Genomic DNA, 21202 nt, shown 5'->3' on the forward strand with positions numbered 1-21202 from the left:
GTGGCACTCATCGATGCATGGAACCTCTATAGGAGACAGCAGAAGAAATTAGTGCCCCAGAAGAAACCCATGGCCCTGTGAAGGTTTCCGGCTTTTGTTGCTGCCTCTCTGACAAGTGCTGGTAAAGGCAAAAAGAATCATGTCAGACCAGCAGCCTGCCCAGAAGCACCACCACCCCGCTACAAGGGCTACACCTAACATGCCTCCGGATGTGAGAAATTACGGCTGTGCCAACATGGGGAAGCAGACAGATACTTTCTAGGTTCCTCTATGTGTTTCTTTTTGCTCCTCAGCATGTTCCTTTGTTGCAGGCTTTTTAAGCTGTGCCAGTGTGGCCAATTTGTATTAGTTTCAAGTTGGGGATAATCAGTTGCAGGGCATTAAAAAACAAAAATCCAAACTATCAAAATGTTATCACACAAAAAATCTAATAAAGTAGAAGGTGAATAAATAAAAAAAGGCTTTACATCATGCACATAATAATAAACACAATTATAAAAAAAAACCTTAATGCAAATAAATAGGGCATTTTCTTATAAGCTATATTTACTTGGTATTATTTGCTATGAGAAATTAAGTTCTGCAAAACACATATGTTATTAAAAGGAAGTGTGCTGGATGTGGTGACTTCACAAAGATGTATTGTAATTGAGAAACCACCAAGTCTATTTTGATGTATGGCAAAGTCCAAGGGAAATGGTGTGCTGAGCAAGTGTAGTTTGTGAGGGGCCAGTAAAAAGTGTTGAAAATGTAGCACAAAGAATTTCTAATAGGGTTTGAAGGGTATACAGCAGGTGGTGGCGGGACTCTCTTCACTCCCAGCTGGTGTAAAACACCAATATTCCAGAATGGTACTCGGGATACTGTGCTGCTGGAAACATTTCCTTTTGTATGAGACGTTAAAATGGATACTGGGATACTGATAACTGCTCATTAAAGATCCATTCATTATCTGTAACCACTTAATCCCATAGAGTGTTGAGGTGAGCCGGAGCCTTACCCTGTAGACATAGGGCGCAAGATAAGGACTACACCCTGGACGGGATGCCAGTCCATCGCAGGGCAACTAAGGGGCAATATAAAAAGGCCAATCCACTTAGCCAGCATGTCTTTGGATTGTGGGAGGAAACCAGAGTACCTGACAAATACTCACACGAACATCATTAAAGATTTCTTGGTGCTAATTAAATGATTAGGCAGTAGGAATGCTAACCCTGGTATCCTGACTAAATTCAAATTTAGCCACTTTGGCCTTTTTAAATGACCCACAGAGTTGAATTGGCTAAGCGAGTCTTCACTTCTCATCTGAACTGCTGTGTCAGTGTGCTGGGCATAATAGCTGCAGTGTGGATGAAGGGAGTCCCTTTCTTCCTGTAAAGAGATTTGGGGTCCGATGGCATGAAAGAAACTATATACATCTGGCAATTGTGAGTTCAAAGTGTAGGGACCCGGGTCAGTCACCCTCAAAAGGGTGAGAAATGTTACCCTGTCTGGTCTGGTAGAAGGGATTCCGCCCAGGCTCTTCAAATTCTATACGACAGCATGCGCAGAGCTAAATAGCATGTTTTTCTCCAACTCAGCTGTGGGTGAACACAAAAAGCAAGACAGTATGTTTGTAATGTCAGACCTCCCACCTATGGACTAATACAAGTGTGTACTGCAATAAAGTAACAGCCTAGGCAGTTATTAAATGGCAGGTTGAAACACTGTAGCATTCTATCAATACCAAGACTGCATATGACTGAATTATCAACTGTACCAAACTATCAATCTAGGCATTAAGGAAGTCACACAGGTTGGTAAAATTAGTTTCATTCTATCCATCCCACTTGCAGTTAACCCTATAGCCAGTGTAAATGTTTTTAAGTAGGGCAGCAGTGTGGAGTAGTGGTTAGGGCTCTGGACTCTTGACCAGAGGGTTGTGGGTTCAATCCCAGGTGGGGGACACTGCTACTTTACCTAGATTGCTCCAGTAAAAACCCAACTGTACAAATGGGTAATTGTATGTAATAATATTATTATTATTTATTTCTTAGCAGACGCACTTATCTAGGGCGACTTATAATCATAAACAAAAATAAATTTCAAGAATCACAGTACAAGTATTAATACAATTAAGAGCAAGATAAAATACAATGACTTCTGTTCTAGCAAGTACAAGTATATGACAAAATACGATTCAATAACGGAGCAAATGGATCCATGCAGACTGACTACATATTATTATTATTTTCTCTATTTTCTAAAACCACGTGCAGGAATGAAGGTCAAAGTTTGCACATGTGCAGTACGCTATCAGAATAAGTTTTCAGAAAAGTGCGTTTACATGATATACATTTGGTTCGTTTTCGGAATTGAATCGGAAATTTCTAGGTGCTGTTTTCCGAAAACTGATCTAAGGAATATACATGGCTTGATATCAGAATTAGTTTTCCGAAAAATATCGGAATTCTTATGCTCATGTAAACGCACTGTATGATACCCCTTGATTTTAAATCCCTGAGGTTGAGGGCTGAATAGTGCATTTTCAATGACAATAGGGCAGAAGAGCACAGCATACAAGACAGGATTACAAGTCCATCTGAAAAGACAGAGTTCTGTGAATCAAGAGTACCGTGGTTTTCATTTTCTTTGGATCGCAGTGCTGTTATTGTCGGTAAGATTAAGAAATAAAGATTTCACTCCCCAGCTTTGTTTTTGTGCTGATCTCCCTTGCCTCTAAATACTTTCAATTTTTTATTGGTATTTAGTAGGGTGAACAGTAAGGAGAGAAAGTCGGTAGTCTGGTTCACCCAAGGTAGTGTATGGTTTGTTTTCTTTTGTTGTTAAATTATTTAGACAGTTTACTTGGTTTTAATAAATAAACGAGTGTACAATAGTTAGTGCATTGCTTTATTAGCAACCTATCAGAATTTTGTCCGGTTTGAGATCATGCGTATGTTTGTTTCTCTTTTTATAGGAGACGTGTTGGCCACTGTTTTGTTTCTGTTGAATTGTTTCAATTTGATTTTGCTTTCGTTGAGTTTTGTTATTCTGTTTTCATTATCGCTCCTGTGCTTTGTTATTTATTTGTTTGGTTTGCTTTCATACATGCACTTACCTTGCATGTTGGCATTAAAACTGAAGACTCAAATAAACACTACAGTGCATAGGTTCAATATATTGCAAGCCAACAAACCTGAGTGTAACCCTTTGGGGTAGAAACAAGAACTTTAACTACTTAAAGAATTGTGTTTCTAAAGAAAATCTGAGCAAAAGCGTTGGGAGTCTGTCTTCAGCCTCCCCCAGATCACAATGCCCATAAATATTGCCCTGCCTATTTTGGGTAAGGTTTTTAAGATATGCATGTTTAATTGTATTATTATTCTTTCATTTAATTGGAAGGAACTCAAGTGGGGATCACAATATAAGAGAGACCTTGTAATTCATAGCTCCCCTTACTCCTGGAATAATTAAGGGGTGGCGTAGTCAAGTCAATAGCCCTGTAGAGAGGGCGCTACAGTACGAAGGACTATAAATGGTTATGGAACATTTTTACTTTTATTGTATTTTTCTAATGTCTGTGATTTCTTCCTAAATGTAATCATTATTAATTTACAATGTATTTAACAATTTGATCTGTAGCTGCAGATTATTATATGTTCTTAAAGAGCAGTGGTCTAAACCCATGTCAGGTTCCTAAAGTGATGGCACTGTGTGCGGCACCTCAAACATTTAAAAAATTATATATAAAAACACTGAATGATGGGGTGTACATGCATTCGAAAATTGCCTCCACATTAAGGATTTAGCACATGCATATCACTTGCATTCCTCTTGCTAAAGTAGAAGCATGGTGTTTAGATAGTGTGATTTAAATTCACATGCTTAAAATAGCTTAAAAATACCTATGTGGCAGGATGGCTTGCAGTGGTGAGGTGTGGTGACGTCACGGACCAGGAAGTAACAGAACCAAAACAGTGGATGGGCGGGTGAAAGCTGAAACGCTACGACGTTCAGCTGCTTTTATTAAATCATAATACAAAAAGGATTTAAACAAATAACAAAACACAAAACAAAAAGGCACGTTGGCCAAACAAATAGAAACAAATAAGCGTTCTGCTTTTAACCCAGCACGATACGTAGCAGTTGTTTTATTTTCTCCTCGCTCTCTCCGCTCCCCGTACTCTCCTCTGTAAACTCCACCCCGCAGCACGGACAGCTGCAGGTTCTTATACTCTGACCGAGGGGTTAACTAGCTGTTCATTATCTTATTACCCCTCGGCCACAGTCTGCACGAGTTTAGTAAGGATGCGTGACTGTCAGCTAGTTAAATAATCAGTAGCTGATCAGCCACGTATCCTCACGGGGAAAATACAAATAATAATAAATAAATATATAGGGGCGGGACACTCCGCCACAACCATGTAAGGGCTCCCGAATGGCGCATCCAGTAAAGGCGCTCCGTGTGGAGTGCAGGATGTGCCCTATCTGGACATCGCGAGTTCGAGTTCAGGCTATTCCTTTGCCGACCGAGGATTGGAGCTTCTTGGGTGGCTGCATGGTGAGTCCGCAGTGTGAAAAAATGCGGTTGGCTGACGGCACACGCTTTGGAGGACAGCGTGTGTTCGTCTTCGCCCTCCCGAGTCAGCGCAGGGGTGGTCGTGGTGAGCTGAGCCTAAAAATAACTGGCCATTCTAAATTGGGGAGAAAATAATAAAAAAATAATTAGCAACGACTAAATTATTTATAAAAAAAAATACCATGTAAACAGAAGTCATGCTTTAGATTCCAGCATTCAAGATCCTGTTTACCTGTCATAACTTCATGCTGCTTCCCAGTATAAGCCATACATAAGAAATAATAATATTATAACAAAAACGCAAAAAGATGCCGTCCCGGTTGAAAGAGAACATTGAAACCTCATCATTTATTATTAGTACCATACGTTTGTTTTTAATTAATGTTGTTAAGTTTTGGTGAACTCTTTTTCTTATTTAAATGAAGACTATAAATTGTAACGATGGATATCTACTCTGAATTTGTGTAAGTTTTTATAGCTTGAGCCATTGTATAATAGGAATAATGCACTTCAAGTTGAGCGTCGTGTTGGGATAACATCACTTCCTGGGTGTTGGATGCACTTGGTCTGTAGTTTGTGGAGAAAGTGTGGTTTGTAGGGTTAAGACTAATATTTAAACTTATAATCATACTGTATATTCTAGATTTTTTTTAGTTAGTATTTATTTGTTAAAAAAAAGTATAAAATGAAGTTCTGCAAACCACAGATGTTATTAAAAGGAAGTGTGCTGAGGTGGTGATCTCAGAATGTAATGTTAAGATGTAATTGAGAAACCACAGAGGCTATTTTGATGGATGACAGTCAGAGAGAAATGGTATGCAGAGTAAATGCTTTTATGTGACAGAAGAAAGGTTCAAAAGAAGAGGTTTGAAAAAGAAGGATCACATGAATTATTGCATGAGCAGACTGAATTATAACTAAATAATATACCAACACAATGTACAACATAATCAATTCTAGCATAGAAAGAGTGGAATGGCCATGTTAAAGTAACCAATCATAAAGGGATGACAATCTAAACCTTTCCATCTTAGGGAACTAAGTTAAGATATAAGAAAGTAACACTTGAAGTTCAGCAAGACATCAGGACCTGAATCTGCTGCAGTCCAGAAAAGCCTGGTAGAAGATACTCCATCCTGACCTGAAAGAGGACTCAACCTGCAGAATGTAAGCTGGCCTTTCCTTGTTCTCATATTTCTAATGTTATTATGTTTTAATGCAGGGACATGTTTTAGCAGCCGCTAAAGTCGCAGTATCTTAAGAGCAAGTTTAAACAAAACCTTTTTTATTTATTTTTTTTACAGGATGCTCATCTTCCTAACCTTCAGTTTTCTCTGTGCAAATTCTGTCATAGGAGTTCAAAGTAAGTACCATTTTTTTTCCACAATGATGTAATCTCACAAGAAATGTGAAATTGTATTAGGTAGTGATAATTTAGCAAAGGCTTCTCTTAAAGAAATTAGTTGTAAAATGAGAAACTCATCTCCACTTGCTGGTGTTTACTGTATTCTGGAAAGAGAAAAGCAGCACCAAAATGGCTGCAATTTGGAGGTCTGCTCGGTCCTGAATTTTAAGCCAGACTCAAAACCGACCCGATCCTGAGCAAGCACACCTTTTTTTGGACTCGACCCGACTCAACAGTTAAGCTCTTGCAACTAAAGCATGTGTCAGAACACACAAAAAAAATGTATCAGAAATTTCACTTTTGAACGCACCCTAAAAACTATAGCGTACTATAGTTGGAAAGAAAGCGTAGGTAGCCTACATCACATGTGAACTGATCGCATGCATTCCCCTTCAGTTCGTGTCATTAGGTTTTGTTACTGCAACATTTGAATAGTGAAAAAAGTATTGCATATATGGTACCAAGGTGGGATTTTTTTTGTTTTTTGGATTTTCACTGCTCCTTAATTTAAGGAAGTTTTGTTGGGCGTTTTCTCAGTAAATCATGCATGGTCAATTTATTACTGATGTAAGTAGTCTCAAATAATTTGTAGTGCCTGCATTTTATTTATTTAAAATGGACTCGCAGAAATGGAAATTCGTTTTTGAATTACATGTCATTACTCTGATGGTGACGGCACAAGTGACACATTTCGAAGTGCTCCGGCACAATAAAATTTAGGCTTTAAAACTGATAATACTATGTTTGGATAGACTTCCCTCAAACAGCAAAGTAAACAGCCTCCATACTTCATAATGTAGAGAATCTCTTTTGGCTGTATCGACAATACATATGAGATGCAGCATAAACGAACAGCCTGGATCCTCCAGCCATGAAGTCATGCGTGCGCAGCTTTTAATTGACGTCATCATTATACTGCCGAAGGCAAGCTCATTCATCTGAACACCCCAATCACATGATCACAGCGTACCTTATCGGAATACAGCCGATGGAAACTTCATAAGACCCCCATCAAACAATTACTATTAACAATAACAATAAACGTAACAAAGCAAAAATGTCAATTTGACATAACCTATGTATTTTTGTTTTATAAATTCAAATTTGAAAGAAAAGCAAAACAGTAATCTCCCTAATACCAACACACTCTTTGTATGCTGGACATTTTGAAAGAGTGTTGATGAAGATTTATTATTTAAATACAGATGACTGTAGTACGCGATTGCAATAGGAATGTCAGATGATATGGTAATATGCATATCACTGTGTGCATTATTACATATTATTATAGTTATCCATATCACACTGTATGACATTTCCCCAATAATAATGCATCTCAGTAGCTGATAAAAGAAGCATATGAGGAATATTTCTATGTAACTGGGTTCAGAAAATAATGATGAAGATTATTTAAATCAATGTGTGGGAGCTCCCCAGGAGCAGATCTTGAAATGTATTTATTTGAAAAAAACACTAATTATGCCTTGATTTGATTAAACCATCATTATTTAATAGATTGTTTAAAAACATTATAACAGACATTTACCAGATGAATAATGACGTCTATTACAACCTGCGCACGCATTACATGGCTGGAGCTGCATGACGAGAGCTGCATGGCTATATTTATAAGGTGGGGAGAATTGTGGGTTAACCCAGATGAGTGAAGTACAAGTGATCCAGGGAATGGGAAAGTACAGGAACCCTCTGCTTTCCCAGGACAAGACAAACACTCCTGGAAGAAGGAAACTTTTCACAATCCGTGTCATTGTTTATAACATGATTATGGTAATTAATGAGAAACTTTACTAATGTTTGGGACGTCGTGCATCATGGAACTCGATATAATTGGCCATTCTTAATTGAGAAGAAATGGGGTAAAATAATTTGTCACTGAAAAAAAGGATTCTTACTAACTGACTGAATTTTTGAGTGTGTCAATCTTCTTTTATGAAATGAAAAGAGGGATCTTTGAACTGTGCTTCTGATGCAGCTGAATACCGGTTTCCAAAGGCTCTGCTAACCGATGCCAAGATCACCATTGATAACATCCATCTGCAGAATAATGACCAACAATGCAAAGCACAAGATGCAGGAAACTGGGTGGTGGTGAGGGTACTATTCAGCGCGTGTGGAACTGCGTCTCGGGTAAGGCTGTTCCTTCATATTATAATGGGAAATTAAATAAATAGTTTTAGTATGTATTTCACTTGTACAGTACCATAGGTTATATGTATGTCAATAGAAAACAGGTTTGCTTTCAAGTGACACCAAATACTGGTTAGTTGTATAATGAATTTGCATTGCAGTAAGGTTTTGGTCATTACAAATTTAGCAATTTGTACAATTGTAAACTGATAATTACTAAAATACTTAGAATACTTAAATACCTAGCTCATGTTGGGTAAATGTTTTATGCAAATGCAATGCAATTGACATTAGTAATATTCTGCACTCACAATGGTATCCTGCAGAACACACAGGATGGACTCTACAAGCATCTGCATCAATAAAATGGTCTCTGTACTGACCTGTACTTAGATCCAGGGCTCAAGCCTTTGAATTACTACTGTACTCTAATGTTGTGAAACCTTTGATCTGCAGCATATTATGAAGAGTGCAGTACTGTATATGGTACTATTGACTGTGTTGTGCTTTGCACCAGCATCAAAATGTGTTACTTAACCTTTTAATTGGGATAAATCATTTGTAATTTGTAAGACGTTTGTAACAATTTAATTTGTAAGAAGTTTCACATTTTCTCATCAGAGATTTAAAAAAAAAAAAAAAAAAAAAAATCCCTGTCATAGCATAGGCTTCTTCTCGTATGACACTGTGCAGTCAGTTATGTGCTTCTGCCCTAGTGGTACCATTGTTAAAGTTTGGTTTCAGGTAAATGTTTTTAACATATCATTAATAAAATGTATCTTGTAAAACTAAAATGGCCGTGGCTAGTGGGTGCTGAGCACATGCTAATTGTTTTCGGTGGGTGCTTGAGCCCCGGAGCACCCATGGAGCACCCAGTGCCTATTACCCCGTTTACACTACCACACCCGAGCCGAGCTGGGTCTGGAGCTGGAGCTGGCTTGCATGGTTCGCATTTACATTAAAGAAAGGCGAGCCGAGCGACTGACGTACACATAATGAACGTACTGAGTAGCAAGTTGATGATGCAATATGTATGCAATCCATACACATAAGCAAAACATTTGATTTGTCAGTTTCTAGCGAGTAAATATTTTTGCCAAATGTGTAAAACAGGGATGTATGCGGAAATATATTTATAATTTAAAAAATAAACCAAAAAGGTGTGGAGCCCTCATGGTACGGGTGTGCTAGTGTAAACGGGGTATTTGTGTCATAGCATTCAGCATATCTAAAAGAATCTAGAACACCATCAAACCCTTCTTTTAACGTTATCACATTGCTTTTTCAGGTGGAAGGAAACAAGATAGTTTATTCCAACACGGTTTATGGCACTGTTACAGACACCCCAATACCTGTACGTCGTCTTGAGATCCCTTTAACATGCGAGATGACGGCTAATGAGACCTTCAGTTTTCAGTTCAACCCTATGGTTGAGGGTATGGCTGAATCAGGGTAAATACAAGGTCTCTCTACACTTATTCAAAACTAAAGCCTTTAATGATCCAGTCACGGAATTTCCCTATGAAGTGGATCTGAGTGGGAGGCTCTACATTGAATTTGTTGTGGATTCTAAGGATACAAGCCTCCAGGTATCTGCAGATTCCTGCTACTCCTCACCCACAGACACCAAGGGAAAGGACACCTACACCATCATTAAAAACAGGTACGTCTGGTGCTAAACACAAACTTCTTTTACCCAGACCTCATTGAATTTCTAAAATCTGGGGATCCCCGAGTGTCTCTTCTGGTAAAAGCACAGGGTGAGACAGCACAGGTTTGTCTCTTGGCAGTGTTAGGAAGGCTAAGATGGAAGGCATTGCTTTTCCTCATCACTTTTATAATGGATCCTGACAGCCAGGCACATGATTTATTAACAGAGACTGTTATCCAGGGCAACTTACAATACATATATATACAGTACTGTGCAAAAGTTTTAGGCAGGTGTGACAAAATGCTGTAAAGTAAGAATGCTTTCAAAAATAGACATGTTAATAGTTTATATTTAACAATTAACAAAATGCAAAGTGAGTGAACAAAAGAAAAATCTACATCTAATCAATATTTGGTGTGACCACCCTTTGCCTTCAAAACAGCATCAATTCTTCTAGGTACACTTGCACACAGTTTTTGAAGGAAATCGGCAGGAAGGTTGGCCCAAAAATCTTGGAGAACTAACCACAGTTCTTCTGTGGATTTAGGCAGCCTCAGTTGCTTCTCTCTCTTCATGTAATCCCAGACAGACTCGATGATGTTGAGATCAGGGCTCTGTGGGGGCCATACCATCACTTCCAGGACTCCTTGTTCTTCTTTACGCTGAAGATAGTTCTTAATGACTTTCGCTGTATGTTTGGGGTCGTTGTCATGCTGCAGAATAAATTTGGGGCCAATCAGATGCATCCCTGATGGTATTGCATGATGGATAAGTATCTGCCTGTACTTCTCAGCATTGAGGAGACCATTAATTCTGACCAAATCCCCAACTCCATTTGCAGAAATGCAGCCCCAAACTTGCAAGGAACCTCCGGCATGCTTCACTGTTGCCTGCAGACACTCATTCGTGTACCACTCTCCAGCCCTTCGCGAACAAACTGCCTTCTGCTATAGCCAAATATTTCAAATTTTGACTCATCAGTCCAGAGCACCTGCTGCCATTTTTCTGCACCCCAGTTCCTGTGTTTTCGTGCATAGTTGAGTCACTTGGCCTTGTTTCCACACCGGACAGTAGATGGGTGTACCAGGGTCCCACTGTTTTCTGCCAATTCTGAGCTGATGGCACTGCTGGACATCTTCCGATTGCGAAGGGAAGTAAGCATGATGTGTCTTTCATCTGCTGCAGTAAGATTCCTTGGCTGACCACTGCGTCTACGGTCCTCAACGTTGCCTGTTTCTTTGTGCTTCTTCAAAAGAGCTTGGACAGCACATCTGGAAACCCCTGTCTGCCTTGAAATTTCTGCCTGGGAGAGACCTTGCTGATGCAGTATAACTACCTTGTGTCTTGTTACTGTGCTCAGTCTTGCCATGGTGTATGACTTTTGACAGTAAACTGTCTTCAGCAACCTCACCTTGTTAGCTGAGTTTGGCTGTTCCTCACCCAGTTTTATTCCTCCTACACAGCTGTTTCTGTTTCAGTTAATGATTGTGTTTCAACCTACATATTGAATTGATGATCATTAGCACCTGTTTGGTATAATTGTTTAATCATACACCTGACTATATGCCTACAAAATCCCTGACTTTGTGCAAGTGTACCTAGAAGAATTGATGCTGTTTTGAAGGCAAAGGGTGGTCACACCAAATATGGATTTGATTTAGATTTTTCTTCTGTTCACTCACTTTGCATTTAGTTAATTGATAAATATAATCTATTAACATGTCTATTTTTGAAAGCATTCTTACTTTACAGCATTTTTTCACACCTGCCTAAAACTTTTGCACAGTACTGTATATATATTTAAAATACATATATATATATATATATATATATATATATATATATATATATATATATATATATATATATATATATATATACACAGTGGCTCTCAAAAGTATTCACCTTCCTTGGACTTTTCCACATTTTATTGTGTTACAACATGGAATCAAAATGGATTTATTTAGGAGTTTTTGCCACTGATCAACACAAAAAAAGTCGATAATGTCAAAGTGAAAAATAAAATCTACAAATTGTTCTAAATGAATTACAAATATAAAACAGAAAATAATTGATTGCATAAGTATTCACCCCCTTGAGTCAATATTTGGTAGAGGCACCTTTGGCAGCAATTACAGCCATGTCTATTTGGATAAATCTCTACCAGCTTTGCACATCTGGACACTCCAATTTTTGCCCATTCTTCTTTGCAAAATTGCTCAAGTTCCATCAAGTTGGATGGGGATCCAAATAGACTCATGGTTCACCTTTTTATTAAAAAAAGGCCACAAAATACAAATACAAATATAGCTATGTCTGTTTCTTAAATCCTGTTATGCAAAAGTGTACAGAATATACTGTATATATATGTAGCAAGTGGGGGGTGAGGGGGTCTTTAGAGAGAGTGACAATTGGAAACCATGTATACCAATTAACCCTAAAGCCAGACTACACCACTGAAGGTATTACGCCTTCAGAATTTAGTTTTAATTTACCAGATCACTCAAAATACACAGGTTCGTTATATAGGGCATTAAAACATTATACTGGGCAAAGACAAGGAGTGACAAACAAGAGATCAAAGTATAACACTTTATTTATGAAACACAGCTTCTGTTAAAAGATCACATGCATGATTAAAATACAGGACTCACAATAGCAGGCAAGTAACAAGAGTATATTACAATTAACATCAATGAAATAATCCACAATCAGGTTTCAAAACAGGTAGGCTACAATTACTAGCAGTGGGATAATTAGAAATTGAATTCAGTGCAAATACAATTACCATCAATGAAGTAGTTAAAGATTACATTTCATACAGATAATTGTACAGTTAAACAGACAGCTCATAGAATCAGGACAATTGTGGTAAAACAAGTAATTAGTACCCTAAACAGTTAAACATAATACTAGAACCAAATAACTGGTGCACTCCAAACCAAATGAATATCACACAAAATAATAATAATCCACCACACAAAAATAACCCACAATACAGCAAATCACTCTCCAATAACATTGCTACCAGTGTTACTCTCATTCAGTGAGGATACAGATTAACATGGGGTACTATAGTAAGCACTGAATTACTCGAGTTCACTCTAACCCAATAGAACACCAATCAATCCCCTTTAAATAACCTAAGCTAAGAAAGTACACATTTTCCTTCTAACGGGCAGCGTGCAAGGCTCCGGGAATACAGACGCACACAACTAATTTCAAAACGTTTATAAGCTTAACGCCTATAAGGACTCTCAAATACTACATCAGCCCAAACTTTTCCCAACGCAGGTACAGGTTGATTACAACCACAGACTGCTTAACAGCCATATACACAGCTTTAACTGAAACAGTTTAGACCAAAAGTGAGCTCAAAACGATTATACTACCTCCATTCACAGGGCATACTCGCAAAGAAACGTGTGGAGCCGACATTCCCGCAGCCTTGCAACTCCCGTGACTCCGTTTACACGGCCCTTTAAATGGTAATGAGGTGAAACGATTTATCCAATTGAATGCAGTTAATCAATTACACCTGCCACATTCTCTCAGTGATGAAACTCACTTAACAGGTAGCACCCACTACATATAATCTAAATAAATGTACGTTATCGTTCTTTATTGCCTTTGTATTCCTGTAACTGAGAGAACTCAACTTTCTGCCACGTGAACACTCTGAATGGGCACACTCAGTGGCCTTGATTCTTTATAATGAGGGTCATAACATCTTATGTATTTTATTATTATTATTCATTTAAGTAATTTTAAATTTAGCGTAGTCACATAACAGAGCACGGGACCAGATATAAGCAGTCCATTGAAATTGCTAGTCTTTTAAGTGGGCACAGGAGATTCTGCTTCTTTCTCATGGCTAATGTAGCCTGTCCAAAAAACATAATGTACAGGTAGTGGACAAAAAAGTGGAAACACCAATGTAAAGTCACTTAATAGGGCGTTGGGCCACTATGGTATCCTGCTCTGTGGAGTTCTCGATGGACCATTTTTGATGAAACTGGTTGCTCGCGCCCCAGGTTGAAATTTACAGTCAATTGAGCTGCAGTTGCTTGCCTGTTTTGCCTTGCACTTCGAATTAATGCACAGATATTACGATCCTGGAGTATGCGCTTCCACCTGCTGTTGCCCTTTGCTGATGATGTCTTTCCCTCGGAGTTCCATGCCGACATCACCTTAGACACCGTTGCTCGTGAAACATCAACAAGTTGAGCTGTCTTGGTCACTGAAGCTTCTGAAAAACACACCCCAACAATCACCCCTCTTTCAAACTCACTGAGGTCTCCTCTTGCATAATTATAGGCAACCAGGCCTGTCTAGCATTTTTATACATGATCCTAAGCATGCTGGGATGTTATTTGCTTATTTAACGCATGAGCCACACCTGTGTGGAAGCCCTTGCTTTCAATATACTTGGTGTCCCTCATTTACCCAGGTGTTTCCATTTTTTTTTTGTCCACTACCTGTAGGTTATGTGATAGAGTGCATCACAAGTTTTGGGTTAGGTGAAATGATCTGTCAGTGTCTGAAGCATTAGGATAACTCTAAAGGAAGTGTCCCGTGGCTCATCAGATGTGATTTACTGTAACAGTAAAACTTCTCTTATTTAGGAAAGAGGTCATCGAGAGGATGAAGCTAGTGTCTTGCTGGTGCCCTCTGCATATTGTGCCAGCTACCATTCTTATCCTGGTGATACACCAGAAATACTAATCAAGACAAAGGACCAGTATACCAGACAAGGGGTGAAAATGCAAGTGTAAATATCTTCATGTATTTGAACATTTGAATTTGCTCAATGCAAATATGATGCATTTACTACCAAACTAAATACAAATGCAAATATGTGATGAATACCAAATGCATTTCAAATACACTTCCATACAACAGATATTAATTGATTGAGCTCTGAATTACTTCATTGAACCCTCAGTTGAACTAATTCAATTTACTATGTCTAATATTGTATTAAGTAACTTGAAATCTTCAATTGTTTACATGTATAAGTGAAACCATTTAAAAGTCAAATTATTTGTTGGATTGAGGGTTCATTTTAATAACTGAGAGCTCAGTTTATTCCTTTTACTTGTTTTGATTGCTACATTTAATCAACATTAACTTCTCAAAAGTGGAGTCCTTTAGTTTGCATCTTTCAGGTCGATAAACTTTACCACCAAAAATGAGAAATCTGTATTTTATTATTTGTAGTAGTATTGAACAGAATTTAAATGCATTTGAAATGTTTTTCAAGCTTTCCCATGAATTTAAATACAAATGCTAATACTTGTATTTCAGAATATGCAACTACCAAGTCAAACGCAAATACTTCAGCAGTTTGCATTTAAATGCATTTGACTCCAAGTCTGCAGTATATATTATTTCACAATAATTTAAAATGGAAGAATACTACCTGTGCTGGGCTGACTGTGGCTTCTAAATGTTCAATGTTGTGTACCCAAGGTGTAAGTTTGATGATTTGCAGTATATGACATGTGTTAACCATTACACATATGAACCTGTAGATTGGATTAAATGACTTTTCAGATAGCCACTCTTTCGACTGGTTCACAGACCCCGATTAGCACTAGTCTTGGTCTGCTCATTGGTAATTTAAGTAACGTTCACATTTTTAGGAGAATTGGCTCTCCAGGGGAATATGGAAATCGAATCACGTATGCTCCATCGATTCTCAAGTCAGGATTCACATTTATTCTCTGTTCGCAAAGCGGCATGAGAATCTCTTTTTACTCAGATTTATTCAAACCGTGCATTAGCTCTTCTCAATTAACATAAATTACCACAGGGGACTGGTGTCTCAGCGCTTGCTTATATCCAAATCTGTGGGCCAAAGATCCCAAAGGGAGAAAGAAGCTACCACATTTTAACACTACGATCGCGTTCATACTAATACCTAGAACAACCAGTAGGGCTATGCTATTAAACATGACATAAATAAAAGAACATAGGTTGTAGTTTTATTCAGGCAAGGCACATAAAGCATCTCCACACCGAAACTCACACAGAAATTTCTGTAGCATACAGATCTATTGCATAAAGCGCAACCACAAAAAACGAAATATAGCCTATAAATAAATGAACATTTGAAAATAAATTAGTGTATATAGCCTACATGTTTATTAAGACTATATACATAACTGCACAAGTGTAACTATGTAAATAGCTGACCAAAAATGTAAAATAAATGGGGTTGTATCTCCTATGTGTACAGTACAAAAGGCTACATAACAACACGCACAGGCTAGCTAACGAAACTGCCTGTAAAAAAAAAAATAGCATGCGTTTATACACACATAACAAATAAACAGTTAAATACATAGAATGGGGTTTATAAATCACAACAGCAGATACCTGAATATAAGTTCCACAGTTTACTCAGTTGAGTCTTGTGCACTTGGCAGATTTGCATTGCGGTCGCTTGTATCAGGGACGATTACTTCAACTGCAGGTTTCTTCTGTTCAAAATGTTTATGAAATTCTACGGCTACAATATATAATTTCTTCAAGTTATTTTCTTGCTCATTGTATTTATGCATTTATGTTCTAATTCACGGGGTGGAGCTCGGCCACTTGCTGTAATGTTTAGGACATAACGTTAGTAACAAATAGAACATATAAAGAGAGAGGCTCCGTCCTTCGAAGGCTCTACGCATATAAAGGGGGGTTCCGTCATTGAGGAGTGTAGCAGGGGAGATCTGGACTGACTGTCTGGCACATCCGTATTACTGCAGGTAGAGGTCAGCAGTCTCGTGGGATCCACCTGTCGGTCATGGCGATGACACGGAGAGGTGGGGAAGAGGGTGTGTGTGCGTTCCCTCTCTCTGAGTGGCTGAGGGGCGGGCCTTGGGAGACTGCTCGGCCCATAAGATCTGGTTTGGTTGGACGCTCGGGTGGCCGTGTTTGGGGAATACCCAGTGACACTGACGAAAGACGTCAGTTTTAAAATAAAACGAGGCAAAACTGGCTGGGAAAAACAGCCGGCCTTAAAAGAATTGATCGGGAAAAGAAATAACAGAAATCACCACGTACCCGAGGGGACGTGCTTAGTTGTACGGGGAACTCCGGCCATCCCAGTGTATAGAGGGTAATTGAGCGTAGGACGGAGGCCCGTTCTGACCGGCTTAGCGGCAGTGGGGGCACTGCGTAAGCAGAACTTTTTGTTTGTAGTTTTATTACTGTGTTTTATTTTCCCTTTTTCTTTTGCCTTTGGTTTTTCCTTATTATTTGCGAGCACTTGTTGTGCCTATACCTGTATTGGTAAACGCCGTGATTCTGGTTACTGTTGTCAGTATCCAGAACACGGACAACAGCGCCATCTACTGCGACAAATAAATCAGTACGCCTGAGCGGCGTTACAAATAAAGTACTGTCTCCTTGTGTCAGTGAATTGCCCACCACCCTTCCACACGTGGTGTCAGAGTGGGATTCACTGGCACTGCCCACATAAAGCAGTGCAAAACCAGGGAGCAGAATGGATCCCCAGCAGTTCACCACCTTAATGGATCTCCTGCGGGAAACCCTTACTGCGGTGGTGCAGGGGAGTGCAAGAGCTGCGGGGCCAGACCCATGGCTACAGCAGCCCACGAAAATGACGGCAGAGGACCGGCCAGAAGCATACCTGGAGGTATTTGAGGCGATGGCGATCTCTGCCGGGTGGGCCCGCGAGCAGTGGGCTAGCTATCTCCTGCCCCAGCTGACAGGGGAGGCGCAGGCGGCGGCGAGGACCCTGGATCCGGCGGCAATGATGGAGTACCCCACGCTGAAAGCTGCCATCCTCAACCGCGTGGGTGCGACTCCGGAGGGCTACCGCCGCAAGTTCAGGGAGGAGAACTTCTCGGCAGAGGAAGTAATTGGCGAGATCTTTCCCTTTCGTGACCCGGATTGCTATTGCCACAGATTTAGGCCCCGCAAAACTAAACGGGAACGCCGGGCCGCTAAGAATGAGGGCTGGCAATGGAGGGAGTCCGAGAAGTTTCAGGTGGGGGCGATTGGTGAAGAGACTGGCGGGGAGGCCGCGGAGTCAGCGCAGGGGGCTGGCTCTGCTGCCTCCGCTCAGGACCGACCTGATCCCGAGCTGGAAGCCATGGGAGCTGATTTTCTAGCTCGTTCCCGTGACTTCTGACTCGAGCAAGGGCGTGACGACGTGCTGGGCAGGCTCTTTGACCAAGCAGCGGTGGTTAATGGTCGTGTGGTCGAGCCCAGACGCGCCGCCACGTACCCTCACTTTGAAATTGATCAAGACCTGTTGTACCGTGTTGAAAAATTACCCCAGACGGGGGAAGTGCGTCACCAGTTGCTCATTCCTCAGCCCTTTAAGGATGATTTGTTGCAGCTGGCTCACGCTATTCCCCTGTCTGGTCATTTGGGAAGGGACAAGACTAAAGCGAGGCTTGTGACACGGTTCTATTGGCTGGGGCTGGATGGTGACGTCAGATGTTTTTGCGAACGCTGTGGGGAGTGTCAGAAAGCTAGCCCTAGAGCCGTCCCACGAGCTCCACTGGTGCCATTGCCCCTAGTGGAAGCTCTGTTTGAGCGTATTGGAGTAGATATAGTGGGACCGTTAGAAAGGAGTGCGGCGGGATACACACACCTATTGGTCATTTTGGATTATGCTACGCGTTATCCAGAGGCCATTCCCCTCCGATCTGCGTCTGCTAAATCTGTTGCCAACGAGCTAGTGAAGGTTTTCTCCCGGGTGGGGATCCCCAAGGAAATACTGACCGACCAAGGCACCAACTTTATGTCCCGGCTAGTCCGCGGAACATGTAAACTTTTGGGGATTAAGACCATTAGGACCTCGGTTTTTCACCCCCAGACTGATGGTCTTGTGGAGCGCTTTAATAAGACCCTCAAAAAAACATGTTGCGCAGATTTATTAGTAGTGACGTGCGTTACTGGGACCAGCTGATTCCTCCCCTTCTCTTTGCTATCAGAGAGGTACCCCAGGCTTCCACGGGTTTTTCGCCATTCGAGTTGCTGTATGGTCGGAGACCCCGGGGTGTGCTCGATCTGGTCAGAGAGATGTGGGAGGAACAGCAGGACAATTCGACCAATACTGTCCGGTATGTGTTGGACCTGCGCAAACGTCTTGAGTCTATGGGAAAATGGGCGCATGACAATTTGCAGCAGGCTCAGCACAGACAGGGGACCCAATATAACAGGGGGGCCCGGTTGTGCACGTTTCAGCCAGGGGATAAGGTGCTTCTATTGTTACCCAGCTCTGAGTCCAAACTTCTGGCGAAGTGGCAAGGACCGTTTGAGGTTACACGCCGGGTTGGGATGGTGGATTATGAGATCTGCCAGCCGGAGCGACGGAGAGAAAAGCACATTTACCATGTAAACCTGCTGAAGCCTTGGTTACAGCAGGAGGCTTTGTTAGCGGCGCCAGCAGATGACGTCACCGACCTGGGACCTGATCTTTCTGTGTTGGCGAAACAAGGGTCGGTACAGATTGCAGATAATCTGACACCAACACAGAAATGTCAGGCGCGGGCGCTGGTGGCGGAATTTCCTGATGTGTTTTCTCCCGTCCCGGGGCAGACTCGAGTAGCCCATCATCACATTGAGACTGAGCCGGGGGCGCTAGTTCGCCAGAGGCCGTACCGCATACCTGAGCGCAAAAGGCAGGTAGTAAAGACGGAGATTGACGAGATGCTTAGACTGGGTGTAATAGAGGAGTCCCAAAGTGACTGGAACAGTTCAATTGTTTTAGTGGATAAGCCGGACGGGTCAACTCGATTTTGCATTGACTTCAGGCGGGTTAATGAAAAATCGAAGTTTGACGCTTATCCCATGCCCCGGGTAGATGAATTGCTGGAGCGTCTGGGCACGGCTCATTTTATGACGACACTGGATTTAACGAAGGGGTACTGGCAGATACCCCTGACCCCAGAATCCAGAGAGAGGACAGCGTTTTCGACTCCCTTCGGGTTGTACCAATTTAGGACCATGCCCTTTGGGTTGCACGGAGCACCAGCCACTTTCCAGCGGATGATGGATCGCATTTTGCGGCCCCATCAGCAGTATGCCGCTGCTTACATAGATGACGTGGTTATCCACAGCGAGGACTGGCCGAGTCATCTGCGTAAGGTAGCGGCGGTGCTGCAATCCTTGCGGGAGGCTGGGCTCACTGCTAACCCAAAGAAATGTGCCATTGGGAAGAGTGAGTCGGAGTATTTGGGGTATCGAGTAGGGAGCGGCCAGATCAGACCGCTGATTGCTAAGGTGAAAGCCTTGGCTGACTGGCCGGTCCCTACGACCAAAACCCAGGTGCGCTCTTTCTTGGGACTAGCGGGCTATTACAGGAAGTTCATCCCGAGCTTCGCCACGCTCGCTGCTCCCTTGACAGACCTCACCCGGAAGGCTGCCCCAAATACGGTTCAGTGGACGGAGCCGTGCCAGAGAGCCTTTCTCGCTTTGAAGCGAAGGCTGTGTAGCAAGCCAGTGCTATGCAGTCCTGATTTTAGTAGGAGGTTCACCCTGCAGACGGATGCGTCAGAGACAGGTCTCGGGGCAGTGTTGTCTCAGGAGGTGCGGGGAAGCGAGCACCCGGTCCTGTACATCAGCAGGAAGCTCCTTCCCCGCGAGAAAAACTACAGTACCATCGAGAAGGAGTGTCTCGCAGTAAAATGGGCAGTCGAGTCACTCCGGTACTACCTCCTGGGGCGACACTTCACCCTGATTACGGATCATGCCCCCTTAGCATGGCTTCACCGGATGAAGGATAACAACGCCAGAATCATGCGGTGGTACTTGGCCCTGCAGCCCTATGCCTTCAGGGTAATCCACCGAGCAGGGAAACTGCATCAAAACGCAGATTTTTTCTCTCGGGAAGGCATGGGGTTGTAGGATTTTCGAATGGACCGGTGGTGCCATTCTGAGGGGGAGGATGTGTAGCAGGGGAGATCTGGACTGACTGTCTGGCACATCCGTATTACTGCAGGTAGAGGTCAGCAGTCTCGTGGGATCCGCCTGTCGGTCATGGCGATGACACGGAGAGGTGGGGAAGAGGGTGTGTGTGCTTTCCCTCTCTCTGAGTGGCTGAGGGGCGGGCCTTGGGAGACTGCTCGGCCCATAAGATCTGGTTTGGTTGGACGCTCGGGTGGCCGTGTTTGGGGAATACCCAGTGACACTGACGAAAGACGTCAGTTTTAAAATAAAACGAGGCAAAACTGGCTGAGAAAAACAGCCGGCCTTAAAAGAATTTGCTGAGAAAAGAAATAACAGAAATCACCACGTACCCGAGGGGACGTGCTTAGTTGTACGGGGAACTTCGGCCATCCCAGTGTATAGAGGGTAATTGAGCGTAGGACGGAGGCCCGTTCTGACCGGCTTAGCGGCAGTGGGGGCACTGCGTAAGCAGAACTTTTTGTTTGTAGTTTTATTACTGTGTTTTATTTTCCCTTTT

At 41.7% G+C, this 21202-nt stretch overlaps 1 long non-coding RNA gene across 2 annotated transcripts; it reads left to right on the forward strand.

Annotated features, from left to right (window-relative positions):
* The first annotated feature begins 2105 nt into the window (after positions 1–2105).
* LOC131698873 (uncharacterized) lies at positions 2106–10034 on the forward strand. 2 transcript variants are annotated; one of them, XR_009307881.1, is made up of 5 exons: positions 2106–2656; positions 5596–5728; positions 5866–5924; positions 7930–8114; positions 9403–10034. It is a non-coding gene; the product is annotated as an uncharacterized LOC131698873 (long non-coding RNA). The 2 variants fall into 2 exon arrangements; XR_009307880.1 differs by having other exon boundaries at positions 2113–2656; positions 7960–8114.
* Positions 10035–21202: the final 11168 nt, after the last annotated feature.

The sequence above is a fragment of the Acipenser ruthenus genome, chromosome 20 (assembly GCF_902713425.1).
Source record: "Acipenser ruthenus chromosome 20, fAciRut3.2 maternal haplotype, whole genome shotgun sequence".
NCBI lineage: Eukaryota > Metazoa > Chordata > Actinopteri > Acipenseriformes > Acipenseridae > Acipenser > Acipenser ruthenus.